The sequence below is a fragment of the Gadus chalcogrammus genome, chromosome 11, assembly GCF_026213295.1.
Source record: "Gadus chalcogrammus isolate NIFS_2021 chromosome 11, NIFS_Gcha_1.0, whole genome shotgun sequence".
NCBI classification, from domain to species: Eukaryota; Metazoa; Chordata; class Actinopteri; order Gadiformes; family Gadidae; genus Gadus; species Gadus chalcogrammus.
Genome location: NC_079422.1, coordinates 5,219,340 through 5,239,749, shown reverse-complemented (window position 1 = coordinate 5,239,749; position 20,410 = coordinate 5,219,340). Strand labels below are relative to the sequence as shown.

Sequence of the window (20,410 nt, the reverse complement as noted above, 5' to 3'; positions counted from 1 at the left end):
GCACATGTTTTCGAAGAGCAAATGTTAGCCATATCACCTAAGCATGAATTGTGGCATCAAATGGGCCTTCATGCCGAGTTCTTACACACGTAATGGAACGTACAGACAAATTACTAAATAGCCTTGTACAGATAGGCCTAGGATACAGTTTAGACTTCTTGTGGCGAATAGCAACAAGTGTAGTGTGAAAAGTGCATATTGACTACCATCTGGTGGATAGAAAAGATAAAGGTATTTAATCTCATTTCTTTGCTTACAGGGAATTGGTTCTTTCAGGCCACAAGTGTTGGGCGGATTTCTTTCGACGTAAAATACACTTTAGTGTGCAGTCAAACCACACGGCTGACCACTTGGGATCCAGACATTTTCTTTAACATTGATAGAAAGCCCCACCTTACGGCAGAGCATCAAAAAATTGATTGAAACTCATATTGCTCCTCTCCACGGAAATCTTTAGTAAAAGGCGAAAGATTTATACGATCTGAAGAGAAACCTGAGTGATACTGTTCACACACGTTCGAATGTCGTCCCATTGTCCCGTCTAATACCTTAAGTGATGTTTTTTAAACAAACAGTAACCTATAGTTGGAATTTTGCAGCAATAATCAGAGGCACCAGTGTTAAGACTACAGATTGCCACGAAGGATTCTGTATGACACGTTCCAATTGAAATGTCATTTAAAGAGTAAATTTACCATTTTGTAAGGCATTGTGGGTAGTTTGGTGCACAGGTTTTCGAAGAGCAAATGTTAGCCATATCACCTAAGCATGAATTGTGGCATCAAATGGGCCTTCATGCCGAGCTGTTACACACGTAATGGAACATACAGACAAATTACTAAATAGCCTTGTACAGATAGGCCTAGGATACAGTTTAGACTTCTTGTGGCGAGTAGCAACAAGTGTATTGTGAAAAGTGCATGTTGACTACCATCTGGTGGATAGAAAAGATAAAGGTATTTAATCTCATTTCTTGGCTTACAGGGAATTGGTTCTTTCAGGCCACAAGTGTTGGGCGGATTTCTTTCGACACAAAATACACTTTAGTGTGCAGTCAAACCACACGGCTGACCACTTGAGATCCAGACATTTTCTTTACTTTAACATTGATAGAAAGCCCCACCTTACGGCAGAGCATCAAAAAATTGATTGAAACTCATATTGCTCCTCTCCACGGAAATCTTTAGTAAAAGGCGAAAGATTTATACGATCTGAAGAGAAACCTGAGTGATACTGTTCACACACGTTCGAATGTCATCCCATTGTCCCGTCTAATACCTTAAGTGATGTTTTTTAAACAAACAGTAACCTATAGTTGGACTTTTGCAGCAATAATCAGAGGCACCAGTGTTAAGACTACAGATTGCCACGAAGGATTCTGTATGACACGTTCCAATTGAAATGTCATTTAAAGAGTAAATTTACCATTTTGTAAGGCATTGTGGGTTGTTTGGTGCACAGGTTTTCGAAGAGCAAATGTTAGCCATATCACCTAAGCATGAATTGTGGCATCAAATGGGCCTTCATGCCGAGTTCTTACACACGTAATGGAACGTACAGACAAATTACTAAATAGCCTTGTACAGATAGGCCTAGGATACAGTTTAGACTTCTTGTGGCGAGTAGCAACAAGTGTAGTGTGAAAAGTGCATATTGACTACCATCTGGTGGATAGAAAAGATAAAGGTATTTAATCTCATTTCTTTGCTTACAGGGAATTGGTTCTTTCAGGCCACAAGTGTTGGGCGGATTTCTTTCGACGTAAAATACACTTTAGTGTGCAGTCAAACCACACGGCTGACCACTTGGGATCCAGACATTTTCTTTACTTTAACATTGATAGAAAGCCCCACCTTACGGCAGAACATCAAAAAATTGATTGAAACTCATATTGCTCCTCTCCACGGAAATCTTTAGTAAAAGGCGAAAGATTTATACGATCTGAAGAGAAACCTGAGTGATACTGTTCACACACGTTCGAATGTCATCCCATTGTCCCGTCTAATACCTTAAGTGATGTTTTTTAAACAAACAGTAACCTATAGTTGGACTTTTGCAGCAATAATCAGAGGCACCAGTGTTAAGACTACAGATTGCCACGAAGGATTCTGTATGACACGTTCCAATTGAAATGTCATTTAAAGAGTAAATTTACCATTTTGTAAGGCATTGTGGGTAGTTTGGTGCACAGGTTTTCGAAGAGCAAATGTTAGCCATATCACCTAAGCATGAATTGTGGCATCAAATGGGCCTTCATGCCGAGTTCTTACACACGTAATGGAACGTACAGACAAATTACTAAATAGCCTTGTACAGATAGGCCTAGGATACAGTTTAGACTTCTTGTGGCGAGTAGCAACAAGTGTAGTGTGAAAAGTGCATATTGACTACCATCTGGTGGATAGAAAAGATAAAGGTATTTAATCTCATTTCTTTGCTTACAGGGAATTGGTTCTTTCAGGCCACAAGTGTTGGGCGGATTTCTTTCGACGTAAAATACACTTTAGTGTGCAGTCAAACCACACGGCTGACCACATGGGATCCAGACATTTTCTTTACTTTAACATTGATAGAAAGCCCCACCTTACGGCAGAGCATCAAAAAATTGATTGAAACTCATATTGCTCCTCTCCACGGAAATCTTTAGTAAAAGGCGAAAGATTTATACGATCTGAAGAGAAACCTGAGTGATACTGTTCACACACGTTCGAATGTCATCCCATTGTCCCGTCTAATACCTTAAGTGATGTTTTTTAAACAAACAGTAACCTATAGTTGGACTTTTGCAGCAATAATCAGAGGCACCAGTGTTAAGACTACAGATTGCCACGAAGGATTCTGTATGACACGTTCCAATTGAAATGTCATTTAAAGAGTAAATTTACCATTTTGTAAGGCATTGTGGGTAGTTTGGTGCACATGTTTTCGAAGAGCAAATGTTAGCCATATCACCTAAGCATGAATTGTGGCATCAAATGGGCCTTCATGCCGAGTTCTTACACACGTAATGGAACGTACAGACAAATTACTAAATAGCCTTGTACAGATAGGCCTAGGATACAGTTTAGACTTCTTGTGGCGAGTAGCAACAAGTGTAGTGTGAAAAGTGCATATTGACTACCATCTGGTGGATAGAAAAGATAAAGGTATTTAATCTCATTTCTTGGCTTACAGGGAATTGGTTCTTTCAGGCCACAAGTGTTGGGCGGATTTCTTTCGACGTAAAATACACTTTAGTGTGCAGTCAAACCACACGGCTGACCACTTGGGATCCAGACATTTTCTTTACTTTAACATTGATAGAAAGCCCCACCTTACGGCAGAGCATCAAAAAATTGATTGAAACTCATATTGCTCCTCTCCACGGAAATCTTTAGTAAAAGGCGAAAGATTTATACGATCTGAAGAGAAGCCTGAGTGATACTGTTCACACACGTTCGAATGTCGTCCCATTGTCCCGTCTAATACCTTAAGTGATGTTTTTTAAACAAACAGTAACCTATAGTTGGACTTTTGCAGCAATAATCAGAGGCACCAGTGTTAAGACTACAGATTGCCACGAAGGATTCTGTATGACACGTTCCAATTGAAATGTCATTTAAAGAGTAAATTTACCATTTTGTAAGGCATTGTGGGTAGTTTGGTGCACAGGTTTTCGAAGAGCAAATGTTAGCCATATCACCTAAGCATGAATTGTGGCATCAAATGGGCCTTCATGCCGAGCTGTTACACACGTAATGGAACATACAGACAAATTACTAAATAGCCTTGTACAGATAGGCCTAGGATACAGTTTAGACTTCTTGTGGCGAGTAGCAACAAGTGTATTGTGAAAAGTGCATGTTGACTACCATCTGGTGGATAGAAAAGATAATGGTATTTAATCTCATTTCTTGGCTTACAGGGAATTGGTTCTTTCAGGCCACAAGTGTTGGGCGGATTTCTTTCGACGTAAAATACACTTTAGTGTGCAGTCAAACCACACGGCTGACCACTTGGGATCCAGACATTTTCTTTACTTTAACATTGATAGAAAGCCCCACCTTACGGCAGAGCATCAAAAAATTGATTGAAACTCATATTGCTCCTCTCCACGGAAATCTTTAGTAAAAGGCGAAAGATTTATACGATCTGAAGAGAAACCTGAGTGATACTGTTCACACACGTTCGAATGTCATCCCATTGTCCCGTCTAATACCTTAAGTGATGTTTTTTAAACAAACAGTAACCTATAGTTGGACTTTTGCAGCAATAATCAGAGGCACCAGTGTTAAGACTACAGATTGCCACGAAGGATTCTGTATGACACGTTCCAATTGAAATGTCATTTAAAGAGTAAATTTACCATTTTGTAAGGCATTGTGGGTAGTTTGGTGCACAGGTTTTCGAAGAGCAAATGTTAGCCATATCACCTAAGCATGAATTGTGGCATCAAATGGGCCTTCATGCCGAGTTCTTACACACGTAATGGAACGTACAGACAAATTACTAAATAGCCTTGTACAGATAGGCCTAGGATACAGTTTAGACTTCTTGTGGCGAGTAGCAACAAGTGTAGTGTGAAAAGTGCATATTGACTACCATCTGGTGGATAGAAAAGATAAAGGTATTTAATCTCATTTCTTTGCTTACAGGGAATTGGTTCTTTCAGGCCACAAGTGTTGGGCGGATTTCTTTCGACGTAAAATACACTTTAGTGTGCAGTCAAACCACACGGCTGACCACTTGGGATCCAGACATTTCCTTTAACATTGATAGAAAGCCCCACCTTACGGCAGAACATCAAAAAATTGATTGAAACTCATATTGCTCCTCTCCACGGAAATCTTTAGTAAAAGGCGAAAGATTTATACGATCTGAAGAGAAACCTGAGTGATACTGTTCACACACGTTCGAATGTCATCCCATTGTCCCGTCTAATACCTTAAGTGATGTTTTTTAAACAAACAGTAACCTATAGTTGGACTTTTGCAGCAATAATCAGAGGCACCAGTGTTAAGACTACAGATTGCCACGAAGGATTCTGTATGACACGTTCCAATTGAAATGTCATTTAAAGAGTAAATTTACCATTTTGTAAGGCATTGTGGGTAGTTTGGTGCACAGGTTTTCGAAGAGCAAATGTTAGCCATATCACCTAAGCATGAATTGTGGCATCAAATGGGCCTTCATGCCGAGTTCTTACACACGTAATGGAACGTACAGACAAATTACTAAATAGCCTTGTACAGATAGGCCTAGGATACAGTTTAGACTTCTTGTGGCGAGTAGCAACAAGTGTAGTGTGAAAAGTGCATATTGACTACCATCTGGTGGATAGAAAAGATAAAGGTATTTAATCTCATTTCTTTGCTTACAGGGAATTGGTTCTTTCAGGCCACAAGTGTTGGGCGGATTTCTTTCGACGTAAAATACACTTTAGTGTGCAGTCAAACCACACGGCTGACCACTTGGGATCCAGACATTTTCTTTACTTTAACATTGATAGAAAGCCCCACCTTACGGCAGAGCATCAAAAAATTGATTGAAACTCATATTGCTCCTCTCCACGGAAATCTTTAGTAAAAGGCGAAAGATTTATACGATCTGAAGAGAAACCTGAGTGATACTGTTCACACACGTTCGAATGTCATCCCATTGTCCCTTCTAATACCTTAAGTGATGTTTTTTAAACAAACAGTAACCTATAGTTGGACTTTTGCAGCAATAATCAGAGGCACCAGTGTTAAGACTACAGATTGCCACGAAGGATTCTGTATGACACGTTCCAATTGAAATGTCATTTAAAGAGTAAATTTACCATTTTGTAAGGCATTGTGGGTAGTTTGGTGCACATGTTTTCGAAGAGCAAATGTTAGCCATATCACCTAAGCATGAATTGTGGCATCAAATGGGCCTTCAGGCCGAGTTCTTACACACGTAATGGAACGTACAGACAAATTACTAAATAGCCATGTACAGATAGGCCTAGGATACAGTTTAGACTTCTTGTGGCGAGTAGCAACAAGTGTAGTGTGAAAAGTGCATATTGACTACCATCTGGTGGATAGAAAAGATAAAGGTATTTAATCTCATTTCTTGGCTTACAGGGAATTGGTTCTTTCAGGCCACAAGTGTTGGGCGGATTTCTTTCGACGTAAAATACACTTTAGTGTGCAGTCAAACCACACGGCTGACCACTTGGGATCCAGACATTTTCTTTAACATTGATAGAAAGCCCCACCTTACGGCAGAGCATCAAAAAATTGATTGAAACTCTTATTGCTCCTCTCCACGGAAATCTTTAGTAAAAGGCGAAAGATTTTTACGATCTGAAGAGAAACCTGAGTGATACTGTTCACACACGTTCGAATGTCGTCCCATTGTCCCGTCTAATACCTTAAGTGATGTTTTTTAAACAAACAGTAACCTATAGTTGGACTTTTGCAGCAATAATCAGAGGCACCAGTGTTAAGACTACAGATTGCCACGAAGGATTCTGTATGACACGTTCCAATTGAAATGTCATTTAAAGAGTAAATTTACCATTTTGTAAGGCATTGTGGGTAGTTTGGTGCACAGGTTTTCGAAGAGCAAATGTTAGCCATATCACCTAAGCATGAATTGTGGCATCAAATGGGCCTTCATGCCGAGCTGTTACACACGTAATGGAACATACAGACAAATTACTAAATAGCCTTGTACAGATAGGCCTAGGATACAGCTTAGACTTCTTGTGGCGAGTAGCAACAAGTGTATTGTGAAAAGTGCATGTTGACTACCATCTGGTGGATAGAAAAGATAAAGGTATTTAATCTCATTTCTTGGCTTACAGGGAATTGGTTCTTTCAGGCCACAAGTGTTGGGCGGATTTCTTTCGACGTAAAATACACTTTAGTGTGCAGTCAAACCACACGGCTGACCACTTGGGATCCAGACATTTTCTTTAACATTGATAGAAAGCCCCACCTTACGGCAGAGCATCAAAAAATTGATTGAAACTCTTATTGCTCCTCTCCACGGAAATCTTTAGTAAAAGGCGAAAGATTTTTACGATCTGAAGAGAAACCTGAGTGATACTGTTCACACACGTTCGAATGTCGTCCCATTGTCCCGTCTAATACCTTAAGTGATGTTTTTTAAACAAACAGTAACCTATAGTTGGACTTTTGCAGCAATAATCAGAGGCACCAGTGTTAAGACTACAGATTGCCACGAAGGATTCTGTATGACACGTTCCAATTGAAATGTCATTTAAAGAGTAAATTTACCATTTTGTAAGGCATTGTGGGTAGTTTGGTGCACAGGTTTTCGAAGAGCAAATGTTAGCCATATCACCTAAGCATGAATTGTGGCATCAAATGGGCCTTCATGCCGAGTTCTTACACACGTAATGGAACGTACAGACAAATTACTAAATAGCCTTGTACAGATAGGCCTAGGATACAGTTTAGACTTCTTGTGGCGAGTAGCAACAAGTGTAGTGTGAAAAGTGCATATTGACTACCATCTGGTGGATAGAAAAGATAAAGGTATTTAATCTCATTTCTTTGCTTACAGGGAATTGGTTCTTTCAGGCCACAAGTGTTGGGCGGATTTCTTTCGACGTAAAATACACTTTAGTGTGCAGTCAAACCACACGGCTGACCACTTGGGATCCAGACATTTTCTTTACTTTAACATTGATAGAAAGCCCCACCTTACGGCAGAGCATCAAAAAATTGATTGAAACTCATATTGCTCCTCTCCACGGAAATCTTTAGTAAAAGGCGAAAGATTTATACGATCTGAAGAGAAACCTGAGTGATACTGTTCACACACGTTCGAATGTCATCCCATTGTCCCGTCTAATACCTTAAGTGATGTTTTTTAAACAAACAGTAACCTATAGTTGGACTTTTGCAGCAATAATCAGAGGCACCAGTGTTAAGACTACAGATTGCCACGAAGGATTCTGTATGACACGTTCCAATTGAAATGTCATTTAAAGAGTAAATTTACCATTTTGTAAGGCATTGTGGGTAGTTTGGTGCACATGTTTTCGAAGAGCAAATGTTAGCCATATCACCTAAGCATGAATTGTGGCATCAAATGGGCCTTCAGGCCGAGTTCTTACACACGTAATGGAACGTACAGACAAATTACTAAATAGCCTTGTACAGATAGGCCTAGGATACAGTTTAGACTTCTTGTGGCGAGTAGCAACAAGTGTAGTGTGAAAAGTGCATATTGACTACCATCTGGTGGATAGAAAAGATAAAGGTATTTAATCTCATTTCTTGGCTTACAGGGAATTGGTTCTTTCAGGCCACAAGTGTTGGGCGGATTTCTTTCGACGTAAAATACACTTTAGTGTGCAGTCAAACCACACGGCTGACCACTTGGGATCCAGACATTTTCTTTAACATTGATAGAAAGCCCCACCTTACGGCAGAGCATCAAAAAATTGATTGAAACTCTTATTGCTCCTCTCCACGGAAATCTTTAGTAAAAGGCGAAAGATTTTTACGATCTGAAGAGAAACCTGAGTGATACTGTTCACACACGTTCGAATGTCGTCCCATTGTCCCGTCTAATACCTTAAGTGATGTTTTTTAAACAAACAGTAACCTATAGTTGGACTTTTGCAGCAATAATCAGAGGCACCAGTGTTAAGACTACAGATTGCCACGAAGGATTCTGTATGACACGTTCCAATTGAAATGTCATTTAAAGAGTAAATTTACCATTTTGTAAGGCATTGTGGGTAGTTTGGTGCACAGGTTTTCGAAGAGCAAATGTTAGCCATATCACCTAAGCATGAATTGTGGCATCAAATGGGCCTTCATGCCGAGCTGTTACACACGTAATGGAACATACAGACAAATTACTAAATAGCCTTGTACAGATAGGCCTAGGATACAGCTTAGACTTCTTGTGGCGAGTAGCAACAAGTGTATTGTGAAAAGTGCATGTTGACTACCATCTGGTGGATAGAAAAGATAAAGGTATTTAATCTCATTTCTTGGCTTACAGGGAATTGGTTCTTTCAGGCCACAAGTGTTGGGCGGATTTCTTTCGACGTAAAATACACTTTAGTGTGCAGTCAAACCACACGGCTGACCACTTGGGATCCAGACATTTTCTTTAACATTGATAGAAAGCCCCACCTTACGGCAGAGCATCAAAAAATTGATTGAAACTCTTATTGCTCCTCTCCACGGAAATCTTTAGTAAAAGGCGAAAGATTTTTACGATCTGAAGAGAAACCTGAGTGATACTGTTCACACACGTTCGAATGTCGTCCCATTGTCCCGTCTAATACCTTAAGTGATGTTTTTTAAACAAACAGTAACCTATAGTTGGACTTTTGCAGCAATAATCAGAGGCACCAGTGTTAAGACTACAGATTGCCACGAAGGATTCTGTATGACACGTTCCAATTGAAATGTCATTTAAAGAGTAAATTTACCATTTTGTAAGGCATTGTGGGTAGTTTGGTGCACAGGTTTTCGAAGAGCAAATGTTAGCCATATCACCTAAGCATGAATTGTGGCATCAAATGGGCCTTCATGCCGAGCTGTTACACACGTAATGGAACATACAGACAAATTACTAAATAGCCTTGTACAGATAGGCCTAGGATACAGCTTAGACTTCTTGTGGCGAGTAGCAACAAGTGTATTGTGAAAAGTGCATGTTGACTACCATCTGGTGGATAGAAAAGATAAAGGTATTTAATCTCATTTCTTGGCTTACAGGGAATTGGTTCTTTCAGGCCACAAGTGTTGGGCGGATTTCTTTCGACGTAAAATACACTTTAGTGTGGAGTCAAACCACACGGCTGACCACTTGGGATCCAGACATTTTCTTTACTTTAACATTGATAGAAAGCCCCACCTTACGGCAGAGCATCAAAAAATTGATTGAAACTCATATTGCTCCTCTCCACGGAAATCTTTAGTAAAAGGCGAAAGATTTATACGATCTGAAGAGAAACCTGAGTGATACTGTTCACACACGTTCGAATGTCATCCCATTGTCCCGTCTAATACCTTAAGTGATGTTTTTTAAACAAACAGTAACCTATAGTTGGACTTTTGCAGCAATAATCAGAGGCACCAGTGTTAAGACTACAGATTGCCACGAAGGATTCTGTATGACACGTTCCAATTGAAATGTAATTTAAAGAGTAAATTTACCATTTTGTAAGGCATCGTGGGTAGTTTGGTGCACAGGTTTTCGAAGAGCAAATGTTAGCCATATCACCTAAGCATGAATTGTGGCATCAAATGGGCCTTCATGCCGAGTTCTTACACACGTAATGGAACGTACAGACAAATTACTAAATAGCCTTGTACAGATAGGCCTAGGATACAGTTTAGACTTCTTGTGGCGAGTAGTAACAAGTGTAGTGTGAAAAGTGCATATTGACTACCATCTGGTGGATAGAAAAGATAAAGGTATTTAATCTCATTTCTTGGCTTACAGGGAATTGGTTCTTTCAGGCCACAAGTGTTGGGCGGATTTCTTTCGACGTAAAATACACTTTAGTGTGCAGTCAAACCACACGGCTGACCACTTGGGATCCAGACATTTTCTTTAACATTGATAGAAAGCCCCACCTTACGGCAGAGCATCAAAAAATTGATTGAAACTCATATTGCTCCTCTCCACGGAAATCTTTAGTAAAAGGCGAAAGATTTATACGATCTGAAGAGAAACCTGAGTGATACTGTTCACACACGTTCGAATGTCGTCCCATTGTCCCGTCTAATACCTTAAGTGATGTTTTTTAAACAAACAGTAACCTATAGTTGGACTTTTGCAGCAATAATCAGAGGCACCAGTGTTAAGACTACAGATTGCCACGAAGGATTCTGTATGACACGTTCCAATTGAAATGTCATTTAAAGAGTAAATTTACCATTTTGTAAGGCATTGTGGGTAGTTTGGTGCACAGGTTTTCGAAGAGCAAATGTTAGCCATATCACCTAAGCATGAATTGTGGCATCAAATGGGCCTTCATGCCGAGCTGTTACACACGTAATGGAACATACAGACAAATTACTAAATAGCCTTGTACAGATAGGCCTAGGATACAGCTTAGACTTCTTGTGGCGAGTAGCAACAAGTGTATTGTGAAAAGTGCATGTTGACTACCATCTGGTGGATAGAAAAGATAAAGGTATTTAATCTCATTTCTTGGCTTACAGGGAATTGGTTCTTTCAGGCCACAAGTGTTGGGCGGATTTCTTTCGACGTAAAATACACTTTAGTGTGCAGTCAAACCACACGGCTGACCACTTGGGATCCAGACATTTTCTTTACTTTAACATTGATAGAAAGCCCCACCTTACGGCAGAGCATCAAAAATTGATTGAAACTCATATTGCTCCTCTCCACGGAAATCTTTAGTAAAAGGCGAAAGATTTATACGATCTGAAGAGAAACCTGAGTGATACTGTTCACACACGTTCGAATGTCATCCCATTGTCCCGTCTAATACCTTAAGTGATGTTTTTTAAACAAACAGTAACCTATAGTTGGACTTTTGCAGCAATAATCAGAGGCACCAGTGTTAAGACTACAGATTGCCACGAAGGATTCTGTATGACACGTTCCAATTGAAATGTCATTTAAAGAGTAAATTTACCATTTTGTAAGGCATTGTGGGTAGTTTGGTGCACAGGTTTTCGAAGAGCAAATGTTAGCCATATCACCTAAGCATGAATTGTGGCATCAAATGGGCCTTCATGCCGAGCTGTTACACACGTAATGGAACATACAGACAAATTACTAAATAGCCTTGTACAGATAGGCCTAGGATACAGTTTAGACTTCTTGTGGCGAGTAGCAACAAGTGTAGTGTGAAAAGTGCATATTGACTACCATCTGGTGGATAGAAAAGATAAAGGTATTTAATCTCATTTCTTTGCTTACAGGGAATTGGTTCTTTCAGGCCACAAGTGTTGGGCGGATTTCTTTCGACGTAAAATACACTTTAGTGTGCAGTCAAACCACACGGCTGACCACTTGGGATCCAGACATTTTCTTTACTTTAACATTGATAGAAAGCCCCACCTTACGGCAGAGCATCAAAAAATTGATTGAAACTCATATTGCTCCTCTCCACGGAAATCTTTAGTAAAAGGCGAAAGATTTATACGATCTGAAGAGAAACCTGAGTGATACTGTTCACACACATTCGAATGTCGTCCCATTGTCCCGTCTAATACCTTAAGTGATGTTTTTTAAACAAACAGTAACCTATAGTTGGACTTTTGCAGCAATAATCAGAGGCACCAGTGTTAAGACTACAGATTGCCACGAAGGATTCTGTATGACACGTTCCAATTGAAATGTAATTTAAAGAGTAAATTTACCGTTTTGTAAGGCATCGTGGGTAGTTTGGTGCACAGGTTTTCGAAGAGCAAATGTTAGCCATATCACCTAAGCATGAATTGTGGCATCAAATGGGCCTTCATGCCGAGTTCTTACACACGTAATGGAACGTACAGACAAATTACTAAATAGCCTTGTACAGATAGGCCTAGGATACAGTTTAGACTTCTTGTGGCGAGTAGTAACAAGTGTAGTGTGAAAAGTGCATATTGACTACCATCTGGTGGATAGAAAAGATAAAGGTATTTAATCTCATTTCTTGGCTTACAGGGAATTGGTTCTTTCAGGCCACAAGTGTTGGGCGGATTTCTTTCGACGTAAAATACACTTTAGTGTGCAGTCAAACCACACGGCTGACCACTTGGGATCCAGACATTTTCTTTAACATTGATAGAAAGCCCCACCTTACGGCAGAGCATCAAAAAATTGATTGAAACTCATATTGCTCCTCTCCAGGGAAATCTTTAGTAAAAGGCGAAAGATTTATACGATCTGAAGAGAAACCTGAGTGATACTGTTCACACACGTTCGAATGTCGTCCCATTGTCCCGTCTAATACCTTAAGTGATGTTTTTTAAACAAACAGTAACCTATAGTTGGACTTTTGCAGCAATAATCAGAGGCACCAGTGTTAAGACTACAGATTGCCACGAAGGATTCTGTATGACACGTTCCAATTGAAATGTCATTTAAAGAGTAAATTTACCATTTTGTAAGGCAATGTGGGTAGTTTGGTGCACAGGTTTTCGAAGAGCAAATGTTAGCCATATCACCTAAGCATGAATTGTGGCATCAAATGGGCCTTCATGCCGAGCTGTTACACACGTAATGGAACATACAGACAAATTACTAAATAGCCTTGTACAGATAGGCCTAGGATACAGCTTAGACTTCTTGTGGCGAGTAGCAACAAGTGTATTGTGAAAAGTGCATGTTGACTACCATCTGGTGGATAGAAAAGATAAAGGTATTTAATCTCATTTCTTGGCTTACAGGGAATTGGTTCTTTCAGGCCACAAGTGTTGGGCGGATTTCTTTCGACGTAAAATACACTTTAGTGTGCAGTCAAACCACACGGCTGACCACTTGGGATCCAGACATTTTCTTTACTTTAACATTGATAGAAAGCCCCACCTTACGGCAGAGCATCAAAAAATTGATTGAAACTCATATTGCTCCTCTCCACGGAAATCTTTAGTAAAAGGCGAAAGATTTATACGATCTGAAGAGAAACCTGAGTGATACTGTTCACACACATTCGAATGTCGTCCCATTGTCCCGTCTAATACCTTAAGTGATGTTTTTTAAACAAACAGTAACCTATAGTTGGACTTTTGCAGCAATAATCAGAGGCACCAGTGTTAAGACTACAGATTGCCACGAAGGATTCTGTATGACACGTTCCAATTGAAATGTCATTTAAAGAGTAAATTTACCATTTTGTAAGGCATTGTGGGTAGTTTGGTGCACAGGTTTTCGAAGAGCAAATGTAAGCCATATCACCTAAGCATGAATTGTGGCATCAAATGGGCCTTCATGCCGAGCTGTTACACACGTAATGGAACATACAGACAAATTACTAAATAGCCTTGTACAGATAGGCCTAGGATACAGTTTAGACTTCTTGTGGCGAGTAGCAACAAGTGTATTGTGAAAAGTGCATGTTGACTACAATCTGGTGGATAGAAAAGATAAAGGTATTTAATCTCATTTCTTGGCTTACAGGGAATTGGTTCTTTCAGGCCACAAGTGTTGGGCGGATTTCTTTCGACGTAAAATACACTTTAGTGTGCAGTCAAACCACACGGCTGACCACTTGGGATCCAGACATTTTCTTTACTTTAACATTGATAGAAAGCCCCACCTTACGGCAGAGCATCAAAAAATTGATTGAAACTCATATTGCTCCTCTCCACGGAAATCTTTAGTAAAAGGCGAAAGATTTATACGATCTGAAGAGAAACCTGAGTGATACTGTTCACACACATTCGAATGTCGTCCCATTGTCCCGTCTAATACCTTAAGTGATGTTTTTTAAACAAACAGTAACCTATAGTTGGACTTTTGCAGCAATAATCAGAGGCACCAGTGTTAAGACTACAGATTGCCACGAAGGATTCTGTATGACACGTTCCAATTGAAATGTCATTTAAAGAGTAAATTTACCATTTTGTAAGGCATTGTGGGTAGTTTGGTGCACAGGTTTTCGAAGAGCAAATAATAATAAATAATAATAATACATTTAATTTAGAGGCGCCTTTCAAAACACCCAAGGTCACCTTACAGAGCATATATTCATCATACATTTAAAAAAAAACAAAAAAAACAAGACATTGTGGAAAAAATAAATAAATAAATAAATAAATAAGTAAACATAAGCAATAAGAAATAAATAAAACAAAAACAAGACAAAACAAAACAAAAAAAAACAATCAAAACAGTGATCAGTTAGACGTTGTGTGCGAGTTTGAACAGGTGAGTTTTGAGTTGTGACTTGAAGGTTGTAATGGTGTCTGACTGTTTTATGTGTGGGGGGAGGGAGTTCCAGAGCCTGGGTGCTGAACAGCTGAATGACCGGGCACCCATTGAAGTGAGTCGTGATGTGGGGATACATAGTAGTCCAGCAGAGGTTGAGCGGAGGGAGCGGGAGGGAGTGTATTCTTGGAGGAGGTCGCAGAGATAACTGGGGGCTAGGTTGTGGAGAGCTTTGAAGGTGAGGAGTAGGGTTTTGTATTGGATGCGGTAGTGTACTGGGAGCCAGTGAAGTTGAATGAGGACAGGGGTGATGTGGTCAGATGATTTGGTGCGGGTGATGATCCGGGCGGCTGAGTTCTGAATGATCTGCAGTCTGTTGATGAGTTTGGTGGGGAGTCCGGTGAGGAGGGCGTTGCAGTAGTCTATGCGTGATGTGACAAATGAGTGAACTAGGATTTCAGTGCTGGATTGGGTCAGTGATGGGCGGAGTCTGGCGATGTTGCGGAGGTGGAAGAATGCAGTCCGGGTGATGTTGTGAATATGGGGTGCGAATGAGAGGGTGTTGTCCAGGATGACGCCGAGGCTCTTGACTTTGGAGGAGAAGGGTACTGGGAATCCATCGATAATTATGAGTGGAGCTGGGGTGTGTTGTGATTTAGTGAGGGTGGATTTGGATCCGATGAGCAGGGCCTCGGTCTTGTTTCCATTGAGTTTCAGGAAGTTCCTGCTCAACCAGCTCCGGATCTCTTCCAGGCACGTGATGAGGGAAGTGGGGGGGATGGCAGCGGTGGGTTTGGTGGAGATGTAGACCTGTGTGTCGTCAGCGTAGCAGTGAAAATGGACCCCATGGTGACGGAGGAGTGTGCCCAGCGGGAGGAGGTAAGTGGTGAAGAGGAGTGGACCCAAGACTGACCCCTGGGGGACACCCAGTGAGACACCTGAACACCCAGACTTGTGGTTGCTTAGTTGAACAAATTGTTGACGGCCGGTGAGGTAGGATGTAAACCAGGAGAGTGCAGCACCAGTGATCCCAATACCAGCTAGGCGGTCCAGGAGCAGAGGGTGGGAGATGGTGTCGAATGCTGCGCTGAGATCGAGGAGGATGAGAATGGTGAGTAATCCAGAGTCGGCTGCAAGGAGGAGGTCGTTGGTGATTTTGACTAGGGCTGTTTCAGTGCTGTGTTTTGGACGGAAGCCAGATTGGAACGGTTCGTGGAGATTGTTAGTGTCGAGGTGGGACTGTAGTTGTGCGGCAACCACCCTTTCAAGTGTTTTGGAGATGAAAGGGAGATTGGAGATGGGCCGGTAATGGTTAAGGTCAGTTGGGTCAGCACCAGGTTTTTTCAGGATGGGAGTGATGGCAGCCAGCTTGAGAGTGGGGGGTACAGTACCAGTAGTGAGGGAGGAGTTAATTATGTTGGTGATCATGGGGGAGATGGACGGAAGACATGCTTTGACAAGGGAGGTGGGAAGAGGATCGAGCTGACAGGTGGTGGTTTTGGCTTTGCGGATGAGTTCTGAAACGGTCTGTTCTGTTACTAGGGTGAAGTCAGAGAGGGAGCTGATGAGAGGTTGGCCAGAGGTGATCATCCAGGGTGGGTCATCAGAGGGGGTGCGAGATGAGGCCAGTTGTTGGTGAATGGTGTTGATTTTAGAGCTGAAGAAGTCAAGGAACGCAGTGCATTGGGTGGTGGAAATGTCTGGAGGGAGAGATTTAGGAGGCTGAAGTAAGTGGCTGACTGTTGAGAAGAGGACTCTGCTGTTGCCTGTACCAGTGTTGATGAGGTTGGAGTAGTATGAGGTTTTGGCAGTAGTGAGGGCATTCTTGTAGTGATGGAGGTGGTCCGAATACATTTGGCGGTGTACAGTGAGTTGAGTCTTTTTGTAGAGTCGCTCCAGTCGACGACCAGTGGCTTTGAGCTGGCGCAGATGAGGAGTGAACCAGGGAGCAGTGTGGGTGAATGAGACTGAACGGGTTTTCAGGGGGGCCAGGGTGGTGAGGGAGGAGGAGAGGCAGTTATTGTAGTGAGTCACCAGGTCAGTCAGGGAGGAAGCTGGGGGAGGGTTGGGGTAGGAGCTGATCATGGTGGAGAGGTCTGTGGTGTTGATAAGTTTGATGTTTCTGAAGGAGATGGTCCGTTGTTCCTTGGTTTTGTGTAGTTGGGTATGAATGTCAAAAAGTACAGCTTTGTGGTCGGAGATGGGGAAATCAATGACATCAAGGTTAGTGGGAGTGATGTCAGTGCAGCAGATTAAATCCAGAATGTGACCTTTGTTATGGGTTGGGAGGTTGACATGTTGTGTGATGCCAAGACAGTCCAGAAGTGATGTGAAGTCATTAGCAAAAGTACAGGATGGGTTGTCAATGTGGATGTTGAAATCACCAAGGAGGATAACAGTGGGGGACATTGCACATACAGATGTAAGTAGTGATGAGAATTCATTGAGGAAAACGGCGGAGGGTTTTGGCGGTCTGTAAATGGTGACAATGATAGTGGGTTTGGGGCCTGAGAGTTTTACAGCTAGACATTCAAAGGAGGAAGGAAGGGGGACTGTGACAGTGGTGACTTTGATGTTATCACGATGGAGGAGAGCGAGGCCACCCCCCCTCCCATTAACCCGGGGTTTACTAATAAAAGAAAAACCTGGTGGGACAGCTTCATTTAGATGGGAGAAGTCATTTGGTTGTTGCCAGGTCTCAGTGAGGCAGAGAATGTCTAGGCTCTGGTCAACAATAAAGTCATTTATCAAAAGGGCCTTATTACTGAGGGATCTGGTGTTCAGCAGACAGAGTTTCAGACAGGTGAGTGGAGTGTAGCAGGTTGCTTTGAGCAGAGGGAACAGTACACTGTGATTGACGGGACTGACCGTACGGGCTGTGCGAGGAGGGGGGCGGGGCCCAGTGGACCAGAAGGAGCGGATGTTTTTGTTGCTGGTGTGAGTGTACTGAAAATTCCGTCCAGAGCCTCGGTGGATGTATTTTGGTCGTTTGAGAATGTCCTGGTGGGATGCAAGCTGAGGTGGTTGGGTCCTTGAGAAGATCCGTAGACGTAACATCTCCGTTACCGAGTAACGGAGCGGCAGAGATGCGCTCGTTACGTGAGAGTCAAACATAGCGCAACAGGTTAAAATCCACAGGTTGTGAAGTCGGAAGAAGCCAGCGGTAGATCCAGGCGATTATGGTGAAGCCACAGAGCGAGCAGGGCGGAGGCAGAGGAGTGGAGCAAGCCGGTTGTAGCTACGCTGGAGACGGGGAAGCCAGTTGGACGGCGCCGGGGGTTAACAGCAGTCTAGCCGGCCAGCAGGTGTCATCCACCAACAGCTGCACGACTCCACGCACAAAACACAAAACAAAACACGCAGACGTTTAACGTTCAGAAATAAATAAATAAATCAAGAAAACTGACGCAGTTACTTAACTTAACTTTATAGTCCGATCCGAGGTCCAGAAGGGTTTCAGACAGAAGGTGTTGAAAGTAAGCAAAAGAAAACTGATTAAAAAGTTAAAAGAGTAGAAAGAAAAAGAAAATCGCGAAAAAATAATGTTCAGAATGACGTTCCGGTGAGCAGCAGCGGCAACAGCGTTCAAAAGGCAACAGCGTCCACCAACGTACGACCTCACGTATAAAACACGTAAAAATAAAGAAAACGGGCGCACTGACAATAGCGAAAAGTGACTATATATAACAAGTAAACTTAGCTAAACTACTAAAGACCAAAAAAAAACGACAAAATGTTCAATGCAATCGTGAGAAATATTGGAAATACTGAATAAAAACAAGCCATACAGAGCGGCGTTAGACTCGCCAGCGTCCCCGTTACTAGGCAACCAAATGTTAGCCATATCACCTAAGCATGAATTGTGGCATCAAATGGGCCTTCATGCCGAGCTGTTACACACGTAATGGAACATACAGACAAATTACTAAATAGCCTTGTACAGATAGGCCTAGGATACAGTTTAGACTTCTTGTGGCGAGTAGCAACAAGTGTATTGTGAAAAGTGCATGTTGACTACCATCTGGTGGATAGAAAAGATAAAGGTATTTAATCTCATTTCTTGGCTTACAGGGAATTGGTTCTTTCAGGCCACAAGTGTTGGGCGGATTTCTTTCGACGTAAAATACACTTTAGTGTGCAGTCAAACCACACGGCTGACCACTTGGGATCCAGACATTTTCTTTACTTTAACATTGATAGAAAGCCCCACCTTACGGCAGAGCATCAAAATTGATTGAAACTCATATTGCTCCTCTCCACGGAAATATTTAGTAAAAGGCGAAAGATTTATACGATCTGAAGAGAAACCTGAGTGATACTGTTCAAACACGTTCGAATGTCATCCCATTGTCCCGTCTAATACCTTAAGTGATGTTTTTTAAACAAACAGTAACCTATAGTTGGACTTTTGCAGCAATAATCAGAGGCACCAGTGTTAAGACTACAGATTGCCACGAAGGATTCTGTATGACACGTTCCAATTGAAATGTCATTTAAAGAGTAAATTTACCATTTTGTAAGGCATTGTGGGTAGTTTGGTGCACAGGTTTTCGAAGAGCAAATGTTAGCCATATCACCTAAGCATGAATTGTGGCATCAAATGGGCCTTCATGCCGAGTTCTTACACACGTAATGGAACGTACAGACAAATTACTAAATAGCCTTGTACAGATAGGCCTAGGATACAGTTTAGACTTCTTGTGGCGAGTAGCAACAAGTGTAGTGTGAAAAGTGCATATTGACTACCATCTGGTGGATAGAAAAGATAAAGGTATTTAATCTCATTTCTTTGCTTACAGGGAATTGGTTCTTTCAGGCCACAAGTGTTGGGCGGATTTCTTTCGACGTAAAATACACTTTAGTGTGCAGTCAAACCACACGGCTGACCACTTGGGATCCAGACATTTTCTTTAACATTGATAGAAAGCCCCACCTTACGGCAGAGCATCAAAAAATTGATTGAAACTCATATTGCTCCTCTCCACGGAAATCTTTAGTAAAAGGCGAAAGATTTATACGATCTGAAGAGAAACCTGAGTGATACTGTTCACACACGTTCGAATGTCGTCCCATTGTCCCGTCTAATACCTTAAGTGATGTTTTTTAAACAAACAGTAACCTATAGTTGGACTTTTGCAGCAATAATCAGAGGCACCAGTGTTAAGACTACAGATTGCCACGAAGGATTCTGTATGACACGTTCCAATTGAAATGTCATTTAAAGAGTAAATTTACCATTTTGTAAGGCATTGTGGGTAGTTTGGTGCACAGGTTTTCGAAGAGCAAATGTTAGCCATATCACCTAAGCATGAATTGTGGCATCAAATGGGCCTTCATGCCGAGCTGTTACACACGTAATGGAACATACAGACAAATTACTAAATAGCCTTGTACAGATAGGCCTAGGATACAGTTTAGACTTCTTGTGGCGAGTAGCAACAAGTGTAGTGTGAAAAGTGCATATTGACTACCATCTGGTGGATAGAAAAGATAAAGGTATTTAATCTCATTTCTTTGCTTACAGGGAATTGGTTCTTTCAGGCCACAAGTGTTGGGCGGATTTCTTCGACGT

At 41.6% G+C, this 20,410-nt stretch overlaps 22 non-coding genes across 22 annotated transcripts; all 22 read right to left on the bottom strand.

The window, feature by feature from the left end:
- Window positions 1-385: 385 nt before the first annotated feature.
- Window positions 386-501, bottom strand: LOC130392640 (U5 spliceosomal RNA). Its single transcript, XR_008897029.1, has one exon. It is a non-coding gene; the product is annotated as a U5 spliceosomal RNA (small nuclear RNA).
- A 614-nt stretch (window positions 502-1,115) lies between these two features.
- On the bottom strand, window positions 1,116-1,231 carry LOC130392639 (U5 spliceosomal RNA). The gene has a single exon (XR_008897028.1). It is a non-coding gene; the product is annotated as a U5 spliceosomal RNA (small nuclear RNA).
- Window positions 1,232-1,845: 614 nt separating this feature from the next.
- On the bottom strand, window positions 1,846-1,961 carry LOC130392653 (U5 spliceosomal RNA). The gene has a single exon (XR_008897040.1). It is a non-coding gene; the product is annotated as a U5 spliceosomal RNA (small nuclear RNA).
- A 614-nt stretch (window positions 1,962-2,575) lies between these two features.
- LOC130392637 (U5 spliceosomal RNA) lies at window positions 2,576-2,691 on the bottom strand. Its single transcript, XR_008897027.1, has one exon. It is a non-coding gene; the product is annotated as a U5 spliceosomal RNA (small nuclear RNA).
- A 614-nt stretch (window positions 2,692-3,305) lies between these two features.
- Window positions 3,306-3,421, bottom strand: LOC130392666 (U5 spliceosomal RNA). The gene has a single exon (XR_008897052.1). It is a non-coding gene; the product is annotated as a U5 spliceosomal RNA (small nuclear RNA).
- A 614-nt stretch (window positions 3,422-4,035) lies between these two features.
- LOC130392635 (U5 spliceosomal RNA) lies at window positions 4,036-4,151 on the bottom strand. Its single transcript, XR_008897026.1, has one exon. It is a non-coding gene; the product is annotated as a U5 spliceosomal RNA (small nuclear RNA).
- Window positions 4,152-4,760: 609 nt separating this feature from the next.
- On the bottom strand, window positions 4,761-4,876 carry LOC130392652 (U5 spliceosomal RNA). Its single transcript, XR_008897039.1, has one exon. It is a non-coding gene; the product is annotated as a U5 spliceosomal RNA (small nuclear RNA).
- Window positions 4,877-5,490: 614 nt separating this feature from the next.
- LOC130392634 (U5 spliceosomal RNA) lies at window positions 5,491-5,606 on the bottom strand. Its single transcript, XR_008897025.1, has one exon. It is a non-coding gene; the product is annotated as a U5 spliceosomal RNA (small nuclear RNA).
- Window positions 5,607-6,215: 609 nt separating this feature from the next.
- Window positions 6,216-6,331, bottom strand: LOC130392651 (U5 spliceosomal RNA). The gene has a single exon (XR_008897038.1). It is a non-coding gene; the product is annotated as a U5 spliceosomal RNA (small nuclear RNA).
- Window positions 6,332-6,940: 609 nt separating this feature from the next.
- Window positions 6,941-7,056, bottom strand: LOC130392650 (U5 spliceosomal RNA). Its single transcript, XR_008897037.1, has one exon. It is a non-coding gene; the product is annotated as a U5 spliceosomal RNA (small nuclear RNA).
- A 614-nt stretch (window positions 7,057-7,670) lies between these two features.
- On the bottom strand, window positions 7,671-7,786 carry LOC130392633 (U5 spliceosomal RNA). Its single transcript, XR_008897024.1, has one exon. It is a non-coding gene; the product is annotated as a U5 spliceosomal RNA (small nuclear RNA).
- A 609-nt stretch (window positions 7,787-8,395) lies between these two features.
- LOC130392647 (U5 spliceosomal RNA) lies at window positions 8,396-8,511 on the bottom strand. Its single transcript, XR_008897036.1, has one exon. It is a non-coding gene; the product is annotated as a U5 spliceosomal RNA (small nuclear RNA).
- Window positions 8,512-9,120: 609 nt separating this feature from the next.
- LOC130392646 (U5 spliceosomal RNA) lies at window positions 9,121-9,236 on the bottom strand. Its single transcript, XR_008897035.1, has one exon. It is a non-coding gene; the product is annotated as a U5 spliceosomal RNA (small nuclear RNA).
- Window positions 9,237-9,850: 614 nt separating this feature from the next.
- LOC130392632 (U5 spliceosomal RNA) lies at window positions 9,851-9,966 on the bottom strand. The gene has a single exon (XR_008897023.1). It is a non-coding gene; the product is annotated as a U5 spliceosomal RNA (small nuclear RNA).
- Window positions 9,967-10,575: 609 nt separating this feature from the next.
- On the bottom strand, window positions 10,576-10,691 carry LOC130392631 (U5 spliceosomal RNA). Its single transcript, XR_008897022.1, has one exon. It is a non-coding gene; the product is annotated as a U5 spliceosomal RNA (small nuclear RNA).
- Window positions 10,692-11,306: 615 nt separating this feature from the next.
- On the bottom strand, window positions 11,307-11,420 carry LOC130392654 (U5 spliceosomal RNA). Its single transcript, XR_008897041.1, has one exon. It is a non-coding gene; the product is annotated as a U5 spliceosomal RNA (small nuclear RNA).
- Window positions 11,421-12,034: 614 nt separating this feature from the next.
- Window positions 12,035-12,150, bottom strand: LOC130392630 (U5 spliceosomal RNA). The gene has a single exon (XR_008897021.1). It is a non-coding gene; the product is annotated as a U5 spliceosomal RNA (small nuclear RNA).
- Window positions 12,151-12,759: 609 nt separating this feature from the next.
- LOC130392656 (U5 spliceosomal RNA) lies at window positions 12,760-12,875 on the bottom strand. The gene has a single exon (XR_008897043.1). It is a non-coding gene; the product is annotated as a U5 spliceosomal RNA (small nuclear RNA).
- Window positions 12,876-13,489: 614 nt separating this feature from the next.
- On the bottom strand, window positions 13,490-13,605 carry LOC130392629 (U5 spliceosomal RNA). Its single transcript, XR_008897020.1, has one exon. It is a non-coding gene; the product is annotated as a U5 spliceosomal RNA (small nuclear RNA).
- A 614-nt stretch (window positions 13,606-14,219) lies between these two features.
- On the bottom strand, window positions 14,220-14,335 carry LOC130392628 (U5 spliceosomal RNA). Its single transcript, XR_008897019.1, has one exon. It is a non-coding gene; the product is annotated as a U5 spliceosomal RNA (small nuclear RNA).
- A 4,706-nt stretch (window positions 14,336-19,041) lies between these two features.
- LOC130392658 (U5 spliceosomal RNA) lies at window positions 19,042-19,154 on the bottom strand. Its single transcript, XR_008897045.1, has one exon. It is a non-coding gene; the product is annotated as a U5 spliceosomal RNA (small nuclear RNA).
- A 609-nt stretch (window positions 19,155-19,763) lies between these two features.
- LOC130392626 (U5 spliceosomal RNA) lies at window positions 19,764-19,879 on the bottom strand. The gene has a single exon (XR_008897018.1). It is a non-coding gene; the product is annotated as a U5 spliceosomal RNA (small nuclear RNA).
- Window positions 19,880-20,410: the final 531 nt, after the last annotated feature.